This window comes from Cinclus cinclus, chromosome 2 (assembly GCF_963662255.1).
Source record: "Cinclus cinclus chromosome 2, bCinCin1.1, whole genome shotgun sequence".
Classification (NCBI taxonomy): Eukaryota; Metazoa; Chordata; class Aves; order Passeriformes; family Cinclidae; genus Cinclus; species Cinclus cinclus.
The window spans coordinates 82634899-82655253 of record NC_085047.1 but is presented as its reverse complement, the minus strand read 5'-3'; the positions used below and the strand labels follow the sequence as shown (position 1 = coordinate 82655253).

Here is a 20355-nt window from a genome sequence, read left to right as displayed (position 1 = left end):
AATATCCAATATAGCACACACAAGGTTACCATAGGGTTATCAAGAGACCTGAAGATGTTTACATATATTGATCTATACAGAGGCCTAGAGAACCTTGAGTCAAAGGCAACTATGTTCCATTGAGCAAATACAGGTGGCATCTTGGCCCCATGGGCACTGGTAGAATAATTTTAATTGTCTTCCATGGAAATGAATACTCCAGGATCATTATTTTTGGCTGTGGTAGATTACTGATCCGTACATTATCACAGACACATAGCTCTAGGAAGTGCTGCACCCAGAGGGATGATACTGCTCCACATCACCACACATTTCTGCTGTTTTCTTCTGTTTTATGTTCAGACATGTGCTGAGCTGGACTGAGCATAAGGATTTACAAAATAAAGTTAATATTGTTTAGTTGTATTGGGCACTCCTCAGAGACACAGGAGCGTGTTGTTGGGGGCTGTTTTGGCTCTATAATGGCTGAGACTAATCTTGAGTGCCTCACGAAACTCAAAAGAGCTTCAGTGAATGTGTTGGATGCTTTTACATGTATAACTGGTAATTGAGTTGCTGTGCTTCCTTAAACTTGGTCTTTGAATATTCAAATTCCACATCGCCTCGCAGGATATTATTCAAACACACAGTGCAAGGATAGACATTGGCATGTGCTGCAGTGAAAACAAGTCGCAGTTTTCATTTCACCTCCCTTAAAAAAATCAGGAAAAAAATTGACCCGTCATGCTCCTTCTCTTCCATGATAAACTGAAGGATTTTGAGGATTATTTAGGATTGTACTTAAAAAAGAATGGTATTTCAGTTTGACAGAAGAACATCACTCTAACAATTCACACACCCTCCAAGCTCAATTATTCTTTCATTTAAGGGATATATTTTGGCTGGAATATGGTTCATAAATTGGATTTTAGCTTAACTGATAAACACCATATTGTATATATGTACAAAATTTTGATAAAATAAATTAATCTTTAATTTTCTGGTTTCTTTTTTTCATAAAAAGCTAATTAAGTAATACATTCATTACAAAATTAAGACACCAAAATTCTATAGTATTTAGAGTTGATGGATTTTTCTAAAGTTTTGCTACTGAAATCCAGTCACATATTTAATCAAAATTAAAATATTTTTTGTTCTCATTACTATTTTATTTGAACAAGAATCAGTCCAAATTTCCTGTACTTTTAAAAAGTCTTCCAAAATTTTTGAATCTGGAGGAAGGAATTCCTGTTTCAGTGGCTGAGTAGCTTTTCTCCTTGAGGAAGCTCCTTTGTTTAATAATTGTTTTCATTATATCACACTTCTGCAAATTTATATAGTGAATTTAACATGTTTCCCTTCCTCACTGAAGACATTTTCTTTAATTTAATCACTTTTACTGCATACAAGATCATGATCTGCTCCTTGTTCCACAGTAGAGTCTCTGATTTATCTCCTCTGAACTTTCTGAACTAACCTGGGAAAAATCTAGTGGAATATCAAAGGTCACCATGTAGGAGGTTTAAGTTAATGTAGTGTGCATGCAGTGTGATAGCAGCTGTTTTGAAGGACATGTGGTATGTTTTCGTGCCTTACCATCTGATATATTTACATTCCTTAGTCATAGCATCTGGGGGTTTGATTACTCCAGGACAGAAGTACAGTAATGGAAAGAGTATAGAAAGTAATGAAATAGATACTAATTGGAGACGCTGGATACAGAAGGATAAGATCATGTGAAGTTACAGGGCAGCAAGGAGAGTACACAGTCAGCTCACTACCATAGACTTTAGGAGAGCAGATTTGTGTTTGTTAGTCCAGAAAACCAATTATATCCTGGCTGTATCCAAAGCAGTGTGGCCAGCAGGTTGAGGGAGGTGATTCTGCCCCTCTGCTCTGCTCTGGTGGACCCAAGCTGTATTGCTGCATCCAGCTCTGGGGCACCCAAGACAAAGAGGACATGGACCTGTTGGAGTGAGTCCAGATGTGGCCATGAAAATGATCAGAGGGCTGGAGCACTTCTCCTATGAGGACGGGCTGAGGAGTTGGGGTTGTTCAATCTGGAGTAGGGAAGGCTCCAGGGAGATCTGGCAACTTCCAGCACCTAAAGGGAGCCTACATGAAGGCTGGAGAGGGACAATTTATAAGGTCATGTAGTGGTAGGGGAATGGCTTTAAACTGAAAGAGGAAAATTTAGGTTAGATATAAGGTAGAAAGGTTTCACTGTGCGGGTGGTCAGACTCTGGAACAGGTTGTCCGGAGTAGCTGTGAATGCCTCCTCCCTGGAAGTGTTCAAGGCCAGGCTGGATGGAATTCCAGGTATTTTGGTTTAGTGGATGGTGTCCCTGCCCATGTCAGGGGGTTAGAACTAGATTATGCATAATTGGATTATGGCTTTTCCATGACTACGTGATTCTACGACCTTCTATTAAGTTGAAAGACAATATTTTTTTCTTAATTTGTAATAAGTGATTTATGAAAGGAACTTTACTATCTTTTCCAAGTTATATCACAAAGTTCTGTGATAACTCACAGTACTTCAGACTTCATCCCAGTGGTATAGGAATGGAAGAAGTAAACCTCAGGCTGTATTTACTTTCTCTGTTTCATGCAGGGTTCCTCTGTAGCTGAGAGTTTGGCAGAACTGCTTATTTGTGCTCCAGCAGCCTTCACGGGTATTTATAAGCTTCACAGGGAAAGTAGTTATCATTCTTTCTCCCAGACAAAGGAGATCTGAAGAAATTAAAACACTATATTTCTTCATGAATGAGAAATGTGTTTTTGAGTATCCTACTTTAAAAAAAATATATTTTCTATAGTTTAATAAGGTGTTTTTTATCTTTGTTTTTTAATTCTGCTAGAATTAATTTTGACTTCTATTTTATATATCTGATGCTTTCACTTATATAAATTTTGTGTTATTATTCACAGCCTGAGGCCTTTAATTCTGCCTGCTGTTCTTTCATATTGCTGCAGTTTTCTGAGTTTTATGATTGATTGCAACCATAACAACACTATGAATGTCTAGCACCTTACCTCTGAATTTTTAAACCCTTAAAAATTTTAAAAATGTTATTGTTTATAATCAGGAGAACATTGTCTTTTGAATCATTTAGTCTTTGCTGTCTCCAGGAGCTGCCTTAAACCACTAGAACTCACTAACGTATTTTTTAAATGAAAGACTGCTTAGAGTAACTAATTTTCTTTCTACTACTTTTATGGAATACTACTAATTAAAGAAATTTAAAATGTTAATTATAAGTTCAAGTAAAAAATTAGCTCAAATGTAAAAAAAAAAACAAAAAAACCCTGTTGAGTAAAAATAATGTTTAGAGGTGTTTCTGTAAAACACCTGAATCATGCTTTGATCTCCTTTAAACAAGCTCTGACCAAAGGGAAGATGTAAAACAAAAAACACTGTAATATTTTCTTATTCTCAAAAAATCATTGTGTATCTGGACTGTTTACCCAAGAATGGCAGGGAGCAGTTTCCTTCAGTGTGTAAAGGGTAAAAAACAATAACTGTGATGAATTTCATTTGCATCTCCCACTGAAAAACACCCAAGAAGGAGGACATTAGGACTGCCTAAGAGACAGTATGGCAGGAGCAGCTGTGTTTGTCGCAGGAACTCCTGATCAGTGCTGGACAATCTACTGAAGATTCCTAACAGTGAATAAAACAAGCAGGTATTTAGCCAATTACTACTTCTCGCCATAACTTTCTGCCATATTGATAGGTTTGCTGCTCAGTGAGCTATTGTTTTACCACATTTTTAATAACAACTTAATTCTTGGTATCTCCATAAAGCACTGTCTTTAGACATGAAGTCCTCCCTGGAAGTCACGTACCTCTGTGCTCCCTGGAGTACAAGGGATTGTGCCTTAGGTTTTGGAAAATGCAGCATCCCAGTTTCAACAATGCCAGCAGTGTTGTATTCCCACAGGGGAGCAGTGGGACTGACTTTTGCAGAGATGAGATTCATCATCTGTCTCTAGCCCACCCAAGAAACCTCTGAAACACGGTGCCCGAGCTTGGCTGTTTGCATATTGGCATATTGTGGCTATATTGCTGTTGCTGCATTAAGATGGATTATTTTTCCTTTTTGAGAAGTGGCAGAAGTGACTTCCCCTCTAACCTCCCCTTCTCTGTTTCCAACAGATGGAACAGCAGTCCTCCTGTTCTCGGTAGGAGATATGGGAATTAGTAGAAGTCATATAGCTGTTCATCAGGGAATGTGCTGCTGATACTCGAGCTAGAGCATCAATATTTTTTGCTGTACTGTCTGTAACTAGCAATCCTTTTGCCAGCGGCTGTTTTTGTGTTTGTTGTTGAAACTTTAAATTCCTTCCATCCACTCAGTGTCCTTTAGCAGCTGTAGAAGCTTTCACAGGTTCCTGAGAAGCCTGCAGATCTGTAGATCTGATAAACTTTTCATTGGTGTCTTGGAGATTTCATCTTCACTGGTGCATGGGTACGTTCTAGAGGATGAAATAATGCACAATCTCACGATCAAAAATATTAAATTCTACATGGTGTTTACAATTTTTAATACTCAAATAGAATTTGAAAGGAAAATACAGTGCACTTGGCACTTGAAGGTAATCTAATGCTTTGAACCTGTGAACACATAAAATAAGTGCTATCCAATTGGATTTCCTTGCTGGCTGAATTAATTCTATTTGTGACAGGCAGGTTTTCATTTGAGCATAATATAAAACCATGACAAAAATGAAGTAATTTTGATGGGTTATTTTTTTTCTGCTTTAAGTTTGTGACTTCCAAGCAATTCTGAACATGATGTATTGTTACAGCCATGTCAGTGGAAGTTAAAATAATTTAATGCCCTCATTTGTTCTCAAAGAATTCAGATTTTATGTGATGTGAGATCTGTAATGATGCTGTGCATTAAAACAAAAGTGCAAGGAGATTCCTTAGGATGCAATTGCTTTACAGCTCACTGCCTCTCATTGATTTGAAAGGCTGCTTCACACATTATAAATGGACTTCAACCACAGCAACATTGCATTCTCTGCCACTAAAAGCTGTATTGCCTATGCAGTGGCAGCTTTGTGGCTTGTCAGAGTGACTGACCTTGGGTGTGAATCCATATGTCAACTTATTACAAGATGATAGCGTGCATACTGAAATAGCAGAAGCTAAGCTTCTTGTCAAGGAATCCTTCAACTGATAAAGGACAGAGAGATGAACTCAGTTTTTCTTAATGATCTGTCCCCAGAGGAATGGTAAAAGACAGAGAGGACTGACTGTCCACTGAGGGGAAGGAGATCAGGGATGTTATTTTGTGTGGGTACCTTTTTAGCTATCATTCATTTTTAATTCACAGTAGGACTCCTCTTATGAAATGCTGTGAAAACAGAGAATTTCACCATATATGTGCATCTCATTTGTCTACTTTGGTAATAGTATAAACACTGCATGGGGGCAGGAAAAAAAAAAACACAGAAGAAAACAATTTCATATTCTGGAAAAGAAGTCCAAAATATCTTGGCAGTGACCAGCTTGTCGTTTACTGTCTCCATTGTCCTTGCCAGCATTTAAATTAAGCTGGACTAGAATCAAATCAGTTCTATCACTACCCTGCTCTAACCTTTGGTTAAGCTGATAATTTTCAACTTGTTAAAATGTTTAATCTGTATAAAAAATGCATCACACAACACTTCTTGGCACATTTTAATGACTGGTGAATAGGACCCTATTTTCTTGCATGTTTATAGAATATTAATTCCACAGTGTCTTTATGAGACACTTGGTGATGTCAGTTGTCTAATGTAGAGATGAAAAACATTTTTTCTCCTCCTGAGAAACATGATTTATTAGATTCTTATCTAAACAGAATGCCTTTTCAATAGTGCCAAACGTGCACCATTGAAGAGAAACATTCATGAGAGATCTTCACCACTAAAGTCCAGCTGTACAAGTCTACTGCCTGTGACTCAAAATTCATTTCCAACATCTCCTTTTAGGTAGATGAAAGAAATGTCTACATGTGTTTAGTCTTTCTGCTCAGTGTTGTCACTGGTGACATATTTGTCAGTATCTGATGTACTGAATAACTGAATAATGGCCATGGGCCAGAAAAGGTTTTAGGACTTTCCCCAGCAGTATTTGCTACTTTATATGACATGCTATAGTTTCATCCATGTCTTTAGAAATTTTAAGATGTATGAAAAACAATTTTTATTGCTCTTTTATAAACTTCAGGTTAAAATCAACAGAAAATTTCAATAAACTGGTTACGGAATAAAGTGAGATTTCAGATATCCGATACACCCAAACCTATAAACTAAGGAATCCAGTGAGTAATTTTTATTAGTGTCATACCACTCAGACAAACACATAAGAGGTAATATGAAGAAAAAAAATAATTGTGAGACAATATTGCATCCTATGAAAACGCAGTGAAATGTTGCATTCTATTTGTTTCAATATTTTTTTCTTGTTGAAATTGAGTCATATGTGATAGTTTTCCTCTTTTGAAAGCTGTGCTTTCAGATCATTCTTAACAGAAAAAAATTGGCTGGAGAGAAGATCTATTTTGGCTGTTATGCGGTATTCTGTATTACCTGACCTTAAAATACCTTTTGGAGAGGACACCAAAAAAAAAAAAAAAAAAACAAAAACAAAAAAAACAAGAGATAGAAGAGAGAGAGAGGGAGCTCTTATACTTCATACTAGGTCATAGTAAGTAGACCCTGAAAAAAAAAAATAAATCAAGCTTCACAAGAGTGAAGAATTGAGAACAATTATCAACGAAAGAGTTACAAAATATAAAATGTCAAAAGTATTCCCAGGCCTATAACTCCAGCTCTTTCATTTGTTGCTATTTCATCTTCCCTGAAGCTTGCTTCTCAGGAGATAGATTGGAAGCAGATTTCAGCCTCTCTTCCTCTTCTCACTTCTCCAGTTCAGGTGTCTTTGTGCTGCCGCTTTCACACTTGAAGCTGGATTTGATGATTATTTCCTAGGGGCATCAAGGAACTTACTGAAAGCATTTACTTGAAACCTTTCTAGGGAAAATTACTTCATTAAATTGTGGATATAATTTGAGGATAAACTAGACACTATTTCATAAGGTTCTGGTGGTGGACTTTATAAAATACACCCTCCTAAGATATTTAACCATAATGAGAAAATAAAGCAGTGAGGAAGATTCTACTTCTGTTCTGTAGATTGTAATTTTGATGTGTGTTGTGTCTCTACCCAGCAGAAATATGAATATTTTATCAAATACCATGATTTGCAAACATTGCAATGACTATCTGTGAAAGAGACAATAAATCAAAGGCAAACTTATCCTTTTCATTATAGCGTCATGTCTTCACTTTTATCATTGAGAAGGTGAATTTAGTTTCTTTTAAAATAAGTTTTCAACTGTATAACCAGCTTTTTTTGTTTGTTTGTTTTTAAAATGTATATTATATGATGTCTAAAATCCTTTTCACCTTGTTGTAAAGAGCTGTTACCAAATTTTTATTACTAGACTATATTGGTGAGAAAAATATTGAGCAAAGAGCCATTTGTGATTCCAGATTTTTTGGTTTGTTTTTCTTTTTTCTTGTTTGTTTTGGTTTTATTTTTTGTTGGTTTTTGTTTGGTTGTTTGTTTGGTTTTTTTTTGTTGTTTTAAGGTTTTTAGTTTTTTAAAAATTTTTCCTTTTTTGTTTTCATAATACATAAAATTTTCAGTTGGCCAATGATAGATTAAAAACCACTGCTTCAAATATTCTGCCGGCTAGAACTCCTTTTGAATAGGGATACTTTAAAAGAAAGCCCTTTCATCACTTTTTAATAGGAAAGTGAGGTTTTTTGCTCCAAAAATACTTCATCTTAAGTTGGTGTTTTGTGTGTCCTTCTCTTTCCTCCAGTGCAGATCCTTTTCTGTTTTCATCAATGTTTTATGAGAGGGGATGGGAAAAAGATATGGAGAATAATTTTATCAACACCTTCACAGCTTGACAAGGAATACATATTAGAGAAAGCAGTGAACAACTTGTTAGGTATGGAACTGCAATAAGACATGCAATTCTCTGCTCCACTCCTGTCATTCTTGTCCAAGGATATTAATAGAGCCTTCTCATATGTATTATGCAAAATTTATGCTTAAGAAATGAGGTATTCTATTGAAAACTGTCTTACTATTTTTTCCCCCTGTAATTCCCTCACCATTACAGCTCCTCCCAGTGTTAAGCTGTTAGACGCTTTTACTCATTTTATGTTTGCATGAAATTGACTTTTGGAGTTAAAGCTTTGCATTACTTCAAATCTAGTTCCATTTTTATTAACTCAGTTTTGCTTAAAATGGTAATATTTGGGCTAAAAGTTCTCAGGCATTTGCTGATTTATTTGCTTGCTCTGGAAACTATGAGCAAAAGTACATGTCTGTTATTAAAATGTGACGATTATTTTGATCCATTTCTAACATATCCTGTTAGTAAGTGAAGCAATGGAGCAGCTGCAGGTAGAAAATAAAAATTTGAGCCAGTAAATAGTGGGAAAGATTCTTATCTATTGTGATGACAACAAAATTTTCTTTTGCTTAATCAAAAATCTCTCCATGCATTCAATTTGTGGGTTTTTTGGTTGCATTGTGCTTGTATGACTGCATGTATTGTAAACTAAACAGGTAGGTAAGTATACACTTATGTGTACCACACAATGAAGGGTCATGAGAGGAGTGTTTGTGCTCTCTGATCTTCTTTTTAAGGTTTCCAGTCATGGGCATCAATGCTGTGCTGGGATCATACTTAGAAAACATATGATCTGTCTGTGTGGCATGTTGGGATGCAGGCTCTCCTTCCTCCTGGGTGCCCCCAGAGTTCTGCAGCACATGGGAAATGGGGGGAATTCACCGTGTGAGGAGTTCTGAAGAGCCAGCCATGTGTGCTGCCCTGGTGATGGTTTGAGATTACTAGGTAGCACTGAGCAAGGGGAAGGATGGCTGTGAATGAAGAGTTCACAGAAAATTCTGAAACTTCAGCTATTTTTAAATCCAAACAAATACTTTTTTCTGTGCCTTGCATGAGAAGTTTTAACTGAATAGGATATATTTAATTGCACATTGAACTAAGCAGAATACCACCTGGAAGGAATCTTTATGTTTTTCTGGACAGAATAGGTCCATACAGTGTAAATTTCAGCTTTGATTTTTCTTTTTTTGCCCTCAAATACTCCCCTTAGATTTTTAACTAGACATACAACGTATTGTAGAGATAGGAAACACTGACAGTTTCCAAACAACTGACATTTTTTCAAAGAACATGCTTGAATTAACTATGGGCATAAAACAGTTGTGCAAATGTTGCCTGTTCTTGGTAAGGAAAAACTAGGAAAAAGTTGAGAGAAAGAAAGGTGATATTCTTTGGTCACATTTTGACGACAGGAAAGCTGTCCTTCATGGTTACCCAAGAAGACATAGCAGGGCCTGACAATGAAGTTAATAGGGCCCTGCAAGTAAGGAGCAGGCTATGATAAATGATGGCCCCTTTTTCACAGTGGAAGGGCAGTCCAGAAGACTTTGGGAAAGTGAATAGACACTGGAATAGAATAAAATATAATTTGAACAATCTTCTGATTTTGGGAAGGGCTTGTTACATTTTGTGTTATTTTTCTTCAAAGCATGGAATGTTCTTAGTTTTTTCCTTCCAACTGTACTTTGATTAGACAAATAATTGTTCCTCTCAGTTGGCAATATGGCAATAATTAAAGGTTATTCAGGAAAATAACCCACCATCATCCTATTTAAAATATTTTTTCTTTTCCATTTTACACAGAAGAAAGGAGAAAGTTCAATTTTAATTAAAAATCAAACAAAACCTCACGCAATCCAGATCTAGGTGTATACTAGATAAAGAACGAGGAAACGTTTAGATATTTATGTATTTAACTTTATTTCAGTAACTTTTCCAATAAGAATTAATGGAAAGTGTGTTTCACAGCTGCTGGTTTTTAGCATGGTTGATATCTCTGTACTATTGATTCTGAAACGTCTGTATTGAAAATTTGTGTGAACAGTGCTGACTTAGTTTACTTTAGTTCAATGAATCAGAGCTCTTTACCATTTTAAATGGCAGAACTGAAAAATAGGTGTGAATCACATTGTCTAGCTTATTGAATGAAATTTATTTAATGTCAATGTCCAAAAATATAGGTGATACTTAAGGACTCCCAGTGAATGCATACCTAGAAAAACAAACTTTAACATACGTAAGCTTGTGCAGTAAAGTCAGGAAAACCATAAACAAACTGGACACAAAAAAACCAGACAGGGTAGTCGAGGTCCTATAGTACTTTAGATGGCTTTGTTCTTACCTTACAATGAAAAAAAAAAAAAAGAAAAAGTAAAACAAACCTGGCATAAAGCTCTTCAAACTAATTCAAGATAACATTTTAAAGAGAAAATGATTGAATTTTTTTCTTTATTTTCTTTTATTTAGTTTGCATTTAAAACAAGCTAGCAGTCCCCACACACTGAGTATTTTAGAAGAGCTGGCTGGGGCTGTCATCCCTACACAGAATATATGAAGAAATGAGGAATAAAATGAATGAGCAGAATAATTGACTTTGTGTTAGTTATATCAAAGAAACAGGAATTTGAATAATGACATTCCAGTCACTTCAGTTGCCTTGTTTATATACAGTTATGCACCAAGCCTACCCTGAAATAAACGAGGCTTTAATTTTTCTTGCTAGCTACATTAATTATGCTGATTTTATGCTTTTAAATAATGTGACTGTTCTTGTATCAGGTAATACACATCTATGTTACAGACCAACATTCACAAATACCTTCATTAGATGAGTACTTTACAGTCATTAATAATGAGAAGCACCATGACAATTTATCAGGAGATATCCTGCCATAAGATTCACTGTGATTTCCCTGGTACAATCAGTAATTTTGAAAGTGGGTGTATCGGTTGTTTCCAAGTAAACAAAAGGAAATTGTGATTCGTTCAGTTGAAGATGTAGTATGTAGTTGAAGATGTAATAAGTAGACATAGATGTACTTTTGTCCATGCATGCATGGACACTTTACCTTCTTTGTCATGACTCAAGGCAAAACTCTTCGTCTTTATCTCCGCTGTTGCAAGCAGATTGGGATGAAAATTATTATTAGAGTTTTTCTAAATTGTTGATTTTATTAATGAATTTTTATTTAAAAACAAACATACAAACAAAGAGAAACCACCTTAATTTGCTCCTGAGAATAAATCAGGAGTAGAACTATACAGAATGGAGGAAAGAAATGTTTGTAAATTTTGAATTTTATTTTGGTCTGGTGGTGTTTGAGTGGACATGTGTAGATCCAGGACTTTCATCCATAGTTTGAGAAGAAGGTCACCCTACAACAAAGGACTACAACAAAGTACCGATCACTCAAGCTGGATTCAAAGGAGACTCTCAGACAGGAAATTTCAGGATGTGAATACCAATGCAACCAGATGTACTGGATGAACACCTAGCAGTAAGAAAAGCCAAAAGTATTGATTCCCCAGGCTTAGACAGCTATCCAAAATACATGGAGAATTTTGCTTGAAATACTGTTTGGATCTTGTAAAACTGAATTTTTCCAGTATGATTTCACATAATTTCTGACAACCTGGTCCATAATGGCAAATAGAAAGTGTTTGGGCAGTCTTTTGCTCCTGGAAAACATTTCAGTTTAACACCTGATTGTAGCCATTTGTGCTCACAGATAGATGCACTATAAACCTGATTTTGGATGCAACATTACCATGAATAGATCTAAATGTTCATGTGTACTGTTAAAAATATTATGTGACTATGAGACAGGAAAAGAGTCTCTTTTGCAATAAGTGGAGTTAATTCAAATTATATACTTAAGATATAAATGCTGGTTAAAGGAAGCATGATCCGATTGGTTTTACTTTAAAAAATGGTGGTGGCACAGTTCACCTTAAAAGCTTTAACTCGTTAGTTTCTTGTGTATTCAGTGAAGTATACCAATTATAACCACTAAAGGGGTTTATTCCTGTTTATGAGAATTTTTAAAGAAAAGCAGAGAAGTTTATAGTAAATAGATTTTACTCAGATTTAAAACTGATCTCAATGTAAGTTCTAAAGTACTTCTTGCAGACATATTTTGTTCTCTTTCACTTTTCTCCTTCCAGATCAACACTTATTCAGCAAAAAATCGGGTATCTATGTCCACCTAGGTGATGATGTATTTTTTAACTACATTATTAATACAGAGATTCTTAAAGTGGAAATCTTCTTTGATCACAAAAAAAACATGTCCTGGGAAAAGAAGTCTTCTTTCTGATTTGGTTGTTAGGTTGTATCACCATTTTTTCCCAATGTATCCTTTGATAACATTATGTTTGCTAAAGGACAATAATCTAGATCTATGTCTTCAAATGAAAAAAGCACTTAAACTGTATTCCAGAAAACAATTCACAGAAATTATCAACAAAGGTTTATTTTATTTCTTTTTTCCCCATAGCTTGAAGATGACTGCAAATATCCATGCTTGAATTTTTCAAAGGCCTGTTCTAGTAATGGTCACTGGAGTGGTATTCAAACAGTAGAGGATTTCAATACCATTTGTGAATCCCTCTCCTTTCCCAACCCTTGACCTGAGTTTATTGGTCTTCGCATGACAGTTAATTGTTTAAATTTAAATATCTATTTAATACGTCCAATACACATAAGCAATAAACTCCACTCTCAGAAAGTAATTGTCTTACTCTAGCAGTGATTATATCAAATCCCAAGCTGTTTGTGCTCAAAATTAAGGATGAATAAGATTGTCCAGCTTCTTCATACAAGCTGTTTTCTGAATTTCTAAGTTGCTGGTTAGTGCTTTATTTATTTATTATTTATTTATATTTACAAACCAACCTAATAAAATTGCTAGATATTTCATGTCAGGAAATAGGAAACAATTTTCCTCTAGGCAGATGGGAGAAAATCATTAGGGAAGTGATTGCATCCACTTCTGGATAACAAACTCTGCACTCCATAAATTCAATGCATTACTGGTAGCCTTCTTATCTCCTTCTCTCTTGCTGATACCCCAAGGCATATGGTCCTTTGTATAGAAGTGTTAAATGCATTATATTTTACAGGTGTCTCACATATTTATTGTACAGAAGATAATAGTGCAGATGTTCTGGAGAAAGATTTTGACTTCAGTCTTTATTCAGTTGTTTCCCACAGTTGCAGAAGGCTGGATCTGGGGGCTGATGCAGTCTTTTCAAGCCCTGAGTTAAATGTCTTGAGGCTTTAAGGAATTTGGGCATAGAAAATAATACCTGGGTACAGGTTCTACCTATGCAACATAGAAGACTAGAAAAATGAAATTTTAACAGACCTTTATATGTTAGTGAAAGTGAACTTTGATAACACTTAAAAACTGCAACCCTTGAATGCAGTCATGCAGCTTTTTCATGTTGAGATTTCAAAATATTTTTCAAAATAAAACAATTTAATTTTGTAGGTGTTGGTTCTTCTGGAAACATTTTAGCTGGTGGAACAAAATAATGAGCATTTTTAGCCTCCAGCAATCTAAATATTTTAAACATAGATGGGAAGATATGAACTATGTCTGTGATTGTTCTGGACATTTCTTATATACAGCAAAATCAGTAAGAGCTAAGGTAAAAAGAGAGCCTCAGGGCACTGAATAGTAATGTTTAGATTGCAAGGGCTTTTAGAAAGCAGACAATGTAAGATTCTTTTCCTGTACTTTCCGGCATAGCATCACAGGGATAACTGCAGTAATGCTTACAGGAATTGTCTGATAGTGCTTAAGAATGCATAAACCCATATATGCAAGTATGAATATGAGCATTTAACGGCTGAGTGAAACCTCTGAAATGCCTTTTAACAAAGGCAATATTGAGTTTTCTCTCCTTTTATTTAACAATGAGATTTCTTCACTGGAATTAAAACAAAAGAATTTCCGCTTTGCAAGTTTTGCAGAAACTGCTCACGCGCCTAAAATCTATTGAGATTTGTTGGAAGAAAGGGAGGGAGAAAGTTGGAATCAGCTGTCTGTTTTGGCAAATATTAAGAATCAAGTAGTGAGAGAAGCCTCTGCCTGAATTAAGTTGCAAATGAGACCATATGCAGAAGTCAACAATACAGATTTTATTTAACAATAAATGTAGATAGAGAGATACAAAGGAATAGAATAGGAAAAGGGGAGATAGAGAGAATCAGAAGATTATGAGAGACTTATTTTTTCAGTTTATAAATGATTTAGAAAAACACATGACATCTAATGCTGTTATGCAGAGAATCTTCCTATAAAATCCTGGGTCTTACTAAAGTGACAGGTATGACTTAAAATGTTCTGCTACTATTATCTGCCTCCTTTTCAACAACACTGATGAAAATCTACAAGTTTGATAAACAGGATGCAGACTAGGTGGATCTTACCCCACGGGTCCACTGAGTGACTGCATCTATGCTGGAGAGCTTCATCGCTCCAGTCATGCTGGCTAAATGCATACAGTGGTAGGAGAACTTGGCAAGCAGTGATGTTAACCCTTTTTGTCTCTTCATTTTGTGGAGATTAGCAAATTCAGTCTCAGTTAGTCTATGAATTATTAGTATCCCTTACATGACCTTCTGAGATGTCTTTATTCAAATATTGATGGAAAAGACCATTTTAATGTATATAAAAATATCATCAGCTAAAAATATATCCTTGCCATTGCACCAGTGAAAATCCCAATGAAAATCAAACCTGAATGGTAAATATTGTGTATCTCAAGGGTTTCTAATTTCTAGCTATTTTAAACAGCAGTGAAATGGAATCTTAATAGCACATGTCAAAAATATGTGTTTAATACTTGCATGCCGTATTGAGGTATTTTGAATCATATTTCAAATCTATTGCAAATATCAGTGACAAGTTAAAAATAAAAATATCATTATTATAATAAATTAATGCCACTTATTGACTTGAAACTGAGATGAAATGTCTTCTCTATCATGGGAAATATTTAGCACCAATGTTTTACTGTCAGAAGTTCATTTAAGATTTTAATTGGAATTTCACATCTACTGACTTGTAGGACATAGCTCAGGACTAGATTTCTAAAATAGTACAGAATATAATGAATGCCAATGAAGAGAAAGTAAAATAAATTGAAAAACGTTAATATTTGCTGCATAAGATATATTATGTTCTACTCCTTTGCTCTTTGTCTTTCTTTGTTTCTTTGATTGTATCTCTAGAGACTTCCCTTTATCCTTTTAATGTTCTGGACTTACTCTGCCTGCCATCCTTTTCTCTACTTACAGATGCACAGAAAAAAAAAAATCAAAAATCTTTTTTATCAATTAATTATTTTTCTTTGATTTCATGATAATTTTCTTTTTATATTTAACTTTGTAATTCATTACTATTGTATAATTTTCTCTTGGATTTTTCTCATTTGTATCATGTAAATAATATTATCTGCCACTACCTTTCTTTAAGATTCCCCCTTTCCTTCTTTTTTTTTTCTATTTTCCTCTTGTCTTTTCCTACTTCACATCCTCCCTCAATTGGTTGTGTTTCTCTGTATTTTTCTTCTCTTTCCTATCATAAATTGATCATTTGCTTCCAACAAATCATCATCTAAAAGCTGGATTTCAGAACAGTGTTCTGAATCTACATCAGTAGCAACTAATGAAAAAGTTTCAATACCCTTGCTTTCATATTGTACTCTTGTTTGCTGTAGATTGTAGTGCAACTCTCCAGAATGTTTTTATTTTAAAAGCTAACATTTATGTTGTAGTGGAGCACAAACACCTCATTCTTGGATAAGAAACCTATGACAAGTATTTGAATTATTAAGTATGGAACATGTACAAAATGAGAAAATATTAGGAAATAAGAGACAATGACCTTATTTTTCTTCAGTGACTTATCTCTTTTATTTTGCTCTATGGTGGATCATGCTAGAGAGTGATTAAAATAAATATTCAGGGAAATGGATTAAATATATTCAGAAGCAATCACAGTAAAGTGTGATTCACATTTCAAGTTTCTATTGTTATCATTCAAGATGGTACTTAATAAGAGCAATGCACTGAGATCAAGATGAAGCTCTGTAGTCAACATCAGTGATAAGAGCTTTTTGAGTCTTAATTTGTGTATAATTGTGTGTGAATAGCAGAGGGTTTTTTAACTCTGATTTACTAATAGTGCAGACAAATGAAGAATGTGAATCTAGTGCTGTGTAGAAAGCAGAAGGATCTGGAAATCACCAGAGAGTTGAAGAGAGTTGTTCATTCAGTGTTTTTTAGTTGCAGAGCCAAAGCATATTTACTGCTTTTAAAAATTAATTTAAGACATTCCAAAGGTCGCACGAGTTTTCAGGAACTCTTTAGAAGAACACATAGATCCATCACTTTAAAATGTAAGTTTTCCTACTGTGATATTACAGAGAGATAATAAGGAAGAGAGATATTACCATGGATGAAGATCTGGCAGGTCCTTCCTTCCAGTCATTGCCCAAATAAAGAGAAAGCTGGGTGGAATGACCTGCTAGGTAATGCTCGTGCCTTCACAAGCAGCTGGAGACCATGCCCTGGCAATGAAATTTTGTAGCTCACAGGGCAGCTGAATCTGGGGACACGTGGGACTCATAGAGCTCCTCATTCCCCAGGTCCAGCTCACTGCAAAGCTGAGCACATACTCTGAGCAGAGACACGCACAGTATTGGCATGGCTAGGTGAACAGACTGAGAAAAGTGTGTCTTTTTCAGCACAGCTCTCATCCCAACACGAACAGCACGGACTCTGCTCCAGTTTATCAGGATGGGAGATAATTAGTGCAGCTGTTGTATAGCTAACTGTACCTGCTCAATCCTCTTCTTAGCTAGTCCCTAAGGCACAGCTCCTCTGGGTTGCTAACAATGGGTGCTCAGGACCTGCCAGCTTGTGCTTTCTCATTCTTGCTCCCCTTGGCCAGCCAGCGTTGTCACCTTTTCTTTCATACTTGTTCTCTCACAGCCCCTTTGTTCCTTTCCTTTCCTTACCTTTGACTCTTCTCCTTAGCATCACCTAATAAGTTTCTCACATCTTACAATCCCCTGAAAATTTATTTTGATAAGTTTCATGCACTTCCCCAGATCTTTTCTGACAGTAAGTGCCTTGCTCATTGAGACAGCAAGCCATTGAGAAAGCTCTGATCAGGGACAATGGCCTTATTGTGTGGTCTTAGAGATTAACCATTAGATAATTTAACAAAAATTACTCCCACATGTCAGGTAAAATTCATTATTTATTGCTAACAGACATAGATAAGATGCACAGATAGTTTAAGGTACCTGAGGAGAAAAGGGGCACACTTTTCTTGAGATATCTCATATAGAAGAGAGATGTCTCATATACTCCTATACATATATTTTTCACCTCTAAAGTCTATATCACTTCATTCACCATAGATATAATTTGAATGAATGGTTTTAAGCAGATACCTTCAACACCAATAAAGAAGATGCTATGGCCCCTATATTATTTAATATACATAGATATTTAAAAAGTGAATAAATAAGAAATAAATAATTGATTGATATTAGATGATTGGATGGAAGTCTAGTCCTATGAGAAGAAAAAAATTGATATTTGAAGTTAGTATGGTTTTGGATTTTTCGGATATGAGTCTACCACCAGTTATTTTGTAGTAACATGTCAAATATCAGTCAAAACATTTAATTCATGTTTTTTCTAAAGAGGTTATCTCCGTGAAATATTGTTTAATTTCTGCTTTTTATTTAGGCCAGGAGGAATAAAATAAATGCAATTACAATTATACAAGTAAATGCTACTTCAAACTCTCTAGCAGCAGGAAATAGCTTCATAACAATATTATGTAACAGCTGCTATCACTAGTGATCAGCTTGATAATGTTTTCTCTCTCTTTTTCATTTATCAATAAGAATTATTTCATGGCATTGTCTTCAAGAAGTTGTGTAGCGAGGAAGAAATAAAGCAGATACAGGGTGTCCATGTAAATATGGAAGTGGTGAAGCTGTCTATGTCCTTTTTCTTTGACACAGAAATGTCTTTGGTCTTCTTTGTACAGTAAGTCAGTTGTCATCTACTTGTTTTGTTTCATTTCTGATCACTAGAGATTGCTCAGGCCCTACTGAAATAAGTTCTTGCTTTACATTGCATCAATATTTGGGAAAATGGAAAGTCTACAAACCAGAAATAAGGCAATTTTGTCATAGTTAAATTTTATGTATGGATTGCATGGCAGCTGCATATTTAAACCAGCACAATTATGCAGTTATAATTGCTGAAAAGTCATCTAGGTTTTTTGGGTCAGTTCAGCCATGAACAAAACAGGAAATAAGTATTAGCTAAGGAAAAAAAAAAAAAAGAATCTTTTCCAAAGAACCAAAGAACATTGTGTGTATTGAGCAACACTGCAAATATAATGTGACACAATGAGGAGGATGCTAATGCATGTCTTTAGAGACCTATCTGCTAGCAAACATTGATGTAATGTGTAGAGAAAACAATTTTGTCCACAAACTTCTGTATACAATAAATTCTATAAATGAAATTGTTAAAGGAAGTAAAAAGCATGTTTAAGTCCAGGATCAGCAGAATTCATTTTAGAAAAAGAGTGGGTTTGAACCTAACATTTGGTATTTGCAGGTACAATCAGGTCTTTATGACTCTGCCCCAGTGGTGGTTTCTCAGTCCATGGGCAGCTCTGATTTGCATTGGAGAAAGTCTTTATGTTATAATACCTGTATTCCTCTTTTAAACATGTTGCTATCAATACAGTGTATATTGATCTTGTTGATTTTCCAGCAAGATGCACTTCAGCCAATCTTTGAAGGGGTTGGTTCAGCTGCCATGAATCCATTCTATCTGTGGCTAACAGGAATTTTCTGTTTCTAGACAATTCCCTTATATCTGGGAAAAATGTGCAGTAGCATTTTGGCAAAACCAATTATATTCACATGCTTTTCCTTTAAAAATAAATTAAAACTCAATTAATTCTACATGCCAGCTTCAAGTGAAAGTCAGAAATCTGTTGTAATTTTCATTTTTTTTGTTGGTACTAACTTAATTTTTCGCACTAAATTCCTGACTAGCATGTTACTTTACTTTCGAGAAGCAATATTTGTGCCCTCCTGCAGTTGTTTCTCCCTGGAGATGGAAAAAGGCATAGATTCTGTATAAATCCTAAAAGCAAGTAACTTGTTTCCCTTTATGCACATTTTCAGTCTAGACTAAATAGAATTGAACATAAAGGAAGGAACTTATAATTCCTTATAGCTACAGTAACAAGACCAGACTACTAGGACCTTGCATGATCTAGATTGCATTTCTTAAGAGTGCAAGGGCTTAAGTTAGAGATCAAGACAGAACATATATTCTCCTATGCCAGATCATTTTTGCCCTAGAGTCTTGCAAAAAACCCCCAAGCAATAAACTAATCCACCCTAATAACTTTGCAGTATATCTGGTAAGAAAAAAATTCCATGTTCATTACAAAAACCCCAACTTTTAATCATTTGCAATTTAGCCATGTTTCAGTAATTGCTATCATTTATATTTGATTTCACCCTCCTCTGTCTCTCAATCCCTCAATTTTATTTTTTTTTAAATATTGTGTGTTTCTTGAAATCAAATGAAGAGTTAGGGATGGCAGGATGTCAAGAGGAAGGATATGTAAATAACAAGCCCAAATATTCCTTCAGCCCCTAAGGAGCAGAAACAGTCAAAGACATTGTTTCTGACTCACTCAATTAGTCTAAGCAAAGGTGCCCAGGTTGAGAAAGCAGCCTGAAATGCATTAGAAAGTTCTAGCTACAAAGTAACAATACAGAAAATATTACATATGGAAATGAAATCAAATATTCAGGCACATAAAGAACTGGTTCACCTTTAAAAACAGTGATCTCATTGCTTGTGTCAAAAACACATTTTCCAAAACATGAATTCCAGTTCTGACATGCAGTCCTGGCTAAAAGTTCAAGGAATCTAGCACCCCTGAAACATGGTAGGACATCACAGAACTGCAAGAAAATTCAGGTTATCAGAGACTCCTGATAGTCCAGAAACTGCTCAAAGCAAAACTAACTTCAAAGTAGATCAGTTTGGTTAAGATATCTAGGTCAATTTTGAAAATCTCCAGGAGCCTCTCTGGAAAACACAGCCTCATGTATAAACACTTGCAACTGGATCATATTTTTTTCCTTTTTCTCCAGGCAGGACTTTTCATGCTACATTCAGCCTACTGCCTCTCTCTTTTGTAATGCACCTCAGAGAATAGTCTGATGCTGTCTTTCCTATTCCCCCACTTTCTGCAGTGGGTGAATATAGAGTAATTTATAAAGTCATAGGTTGAGAATGCATGTAGGCAAATTCGAT

General features: G+C 35.3%; 1 protein-coding gene across 1 annotated transcript in view; it reads left to right on the top strand.

The window, feature by feature from the left end:
- Window positions 1–20355, top strand: part of NALF1 (NALCN channel auxiliary factor 1) — a 436678-nt gene that overhangs the window by 196951 nt on the left and 219372 nt on the right. The gene's annotated exons all lie outside the window — the stretch shown is intronic.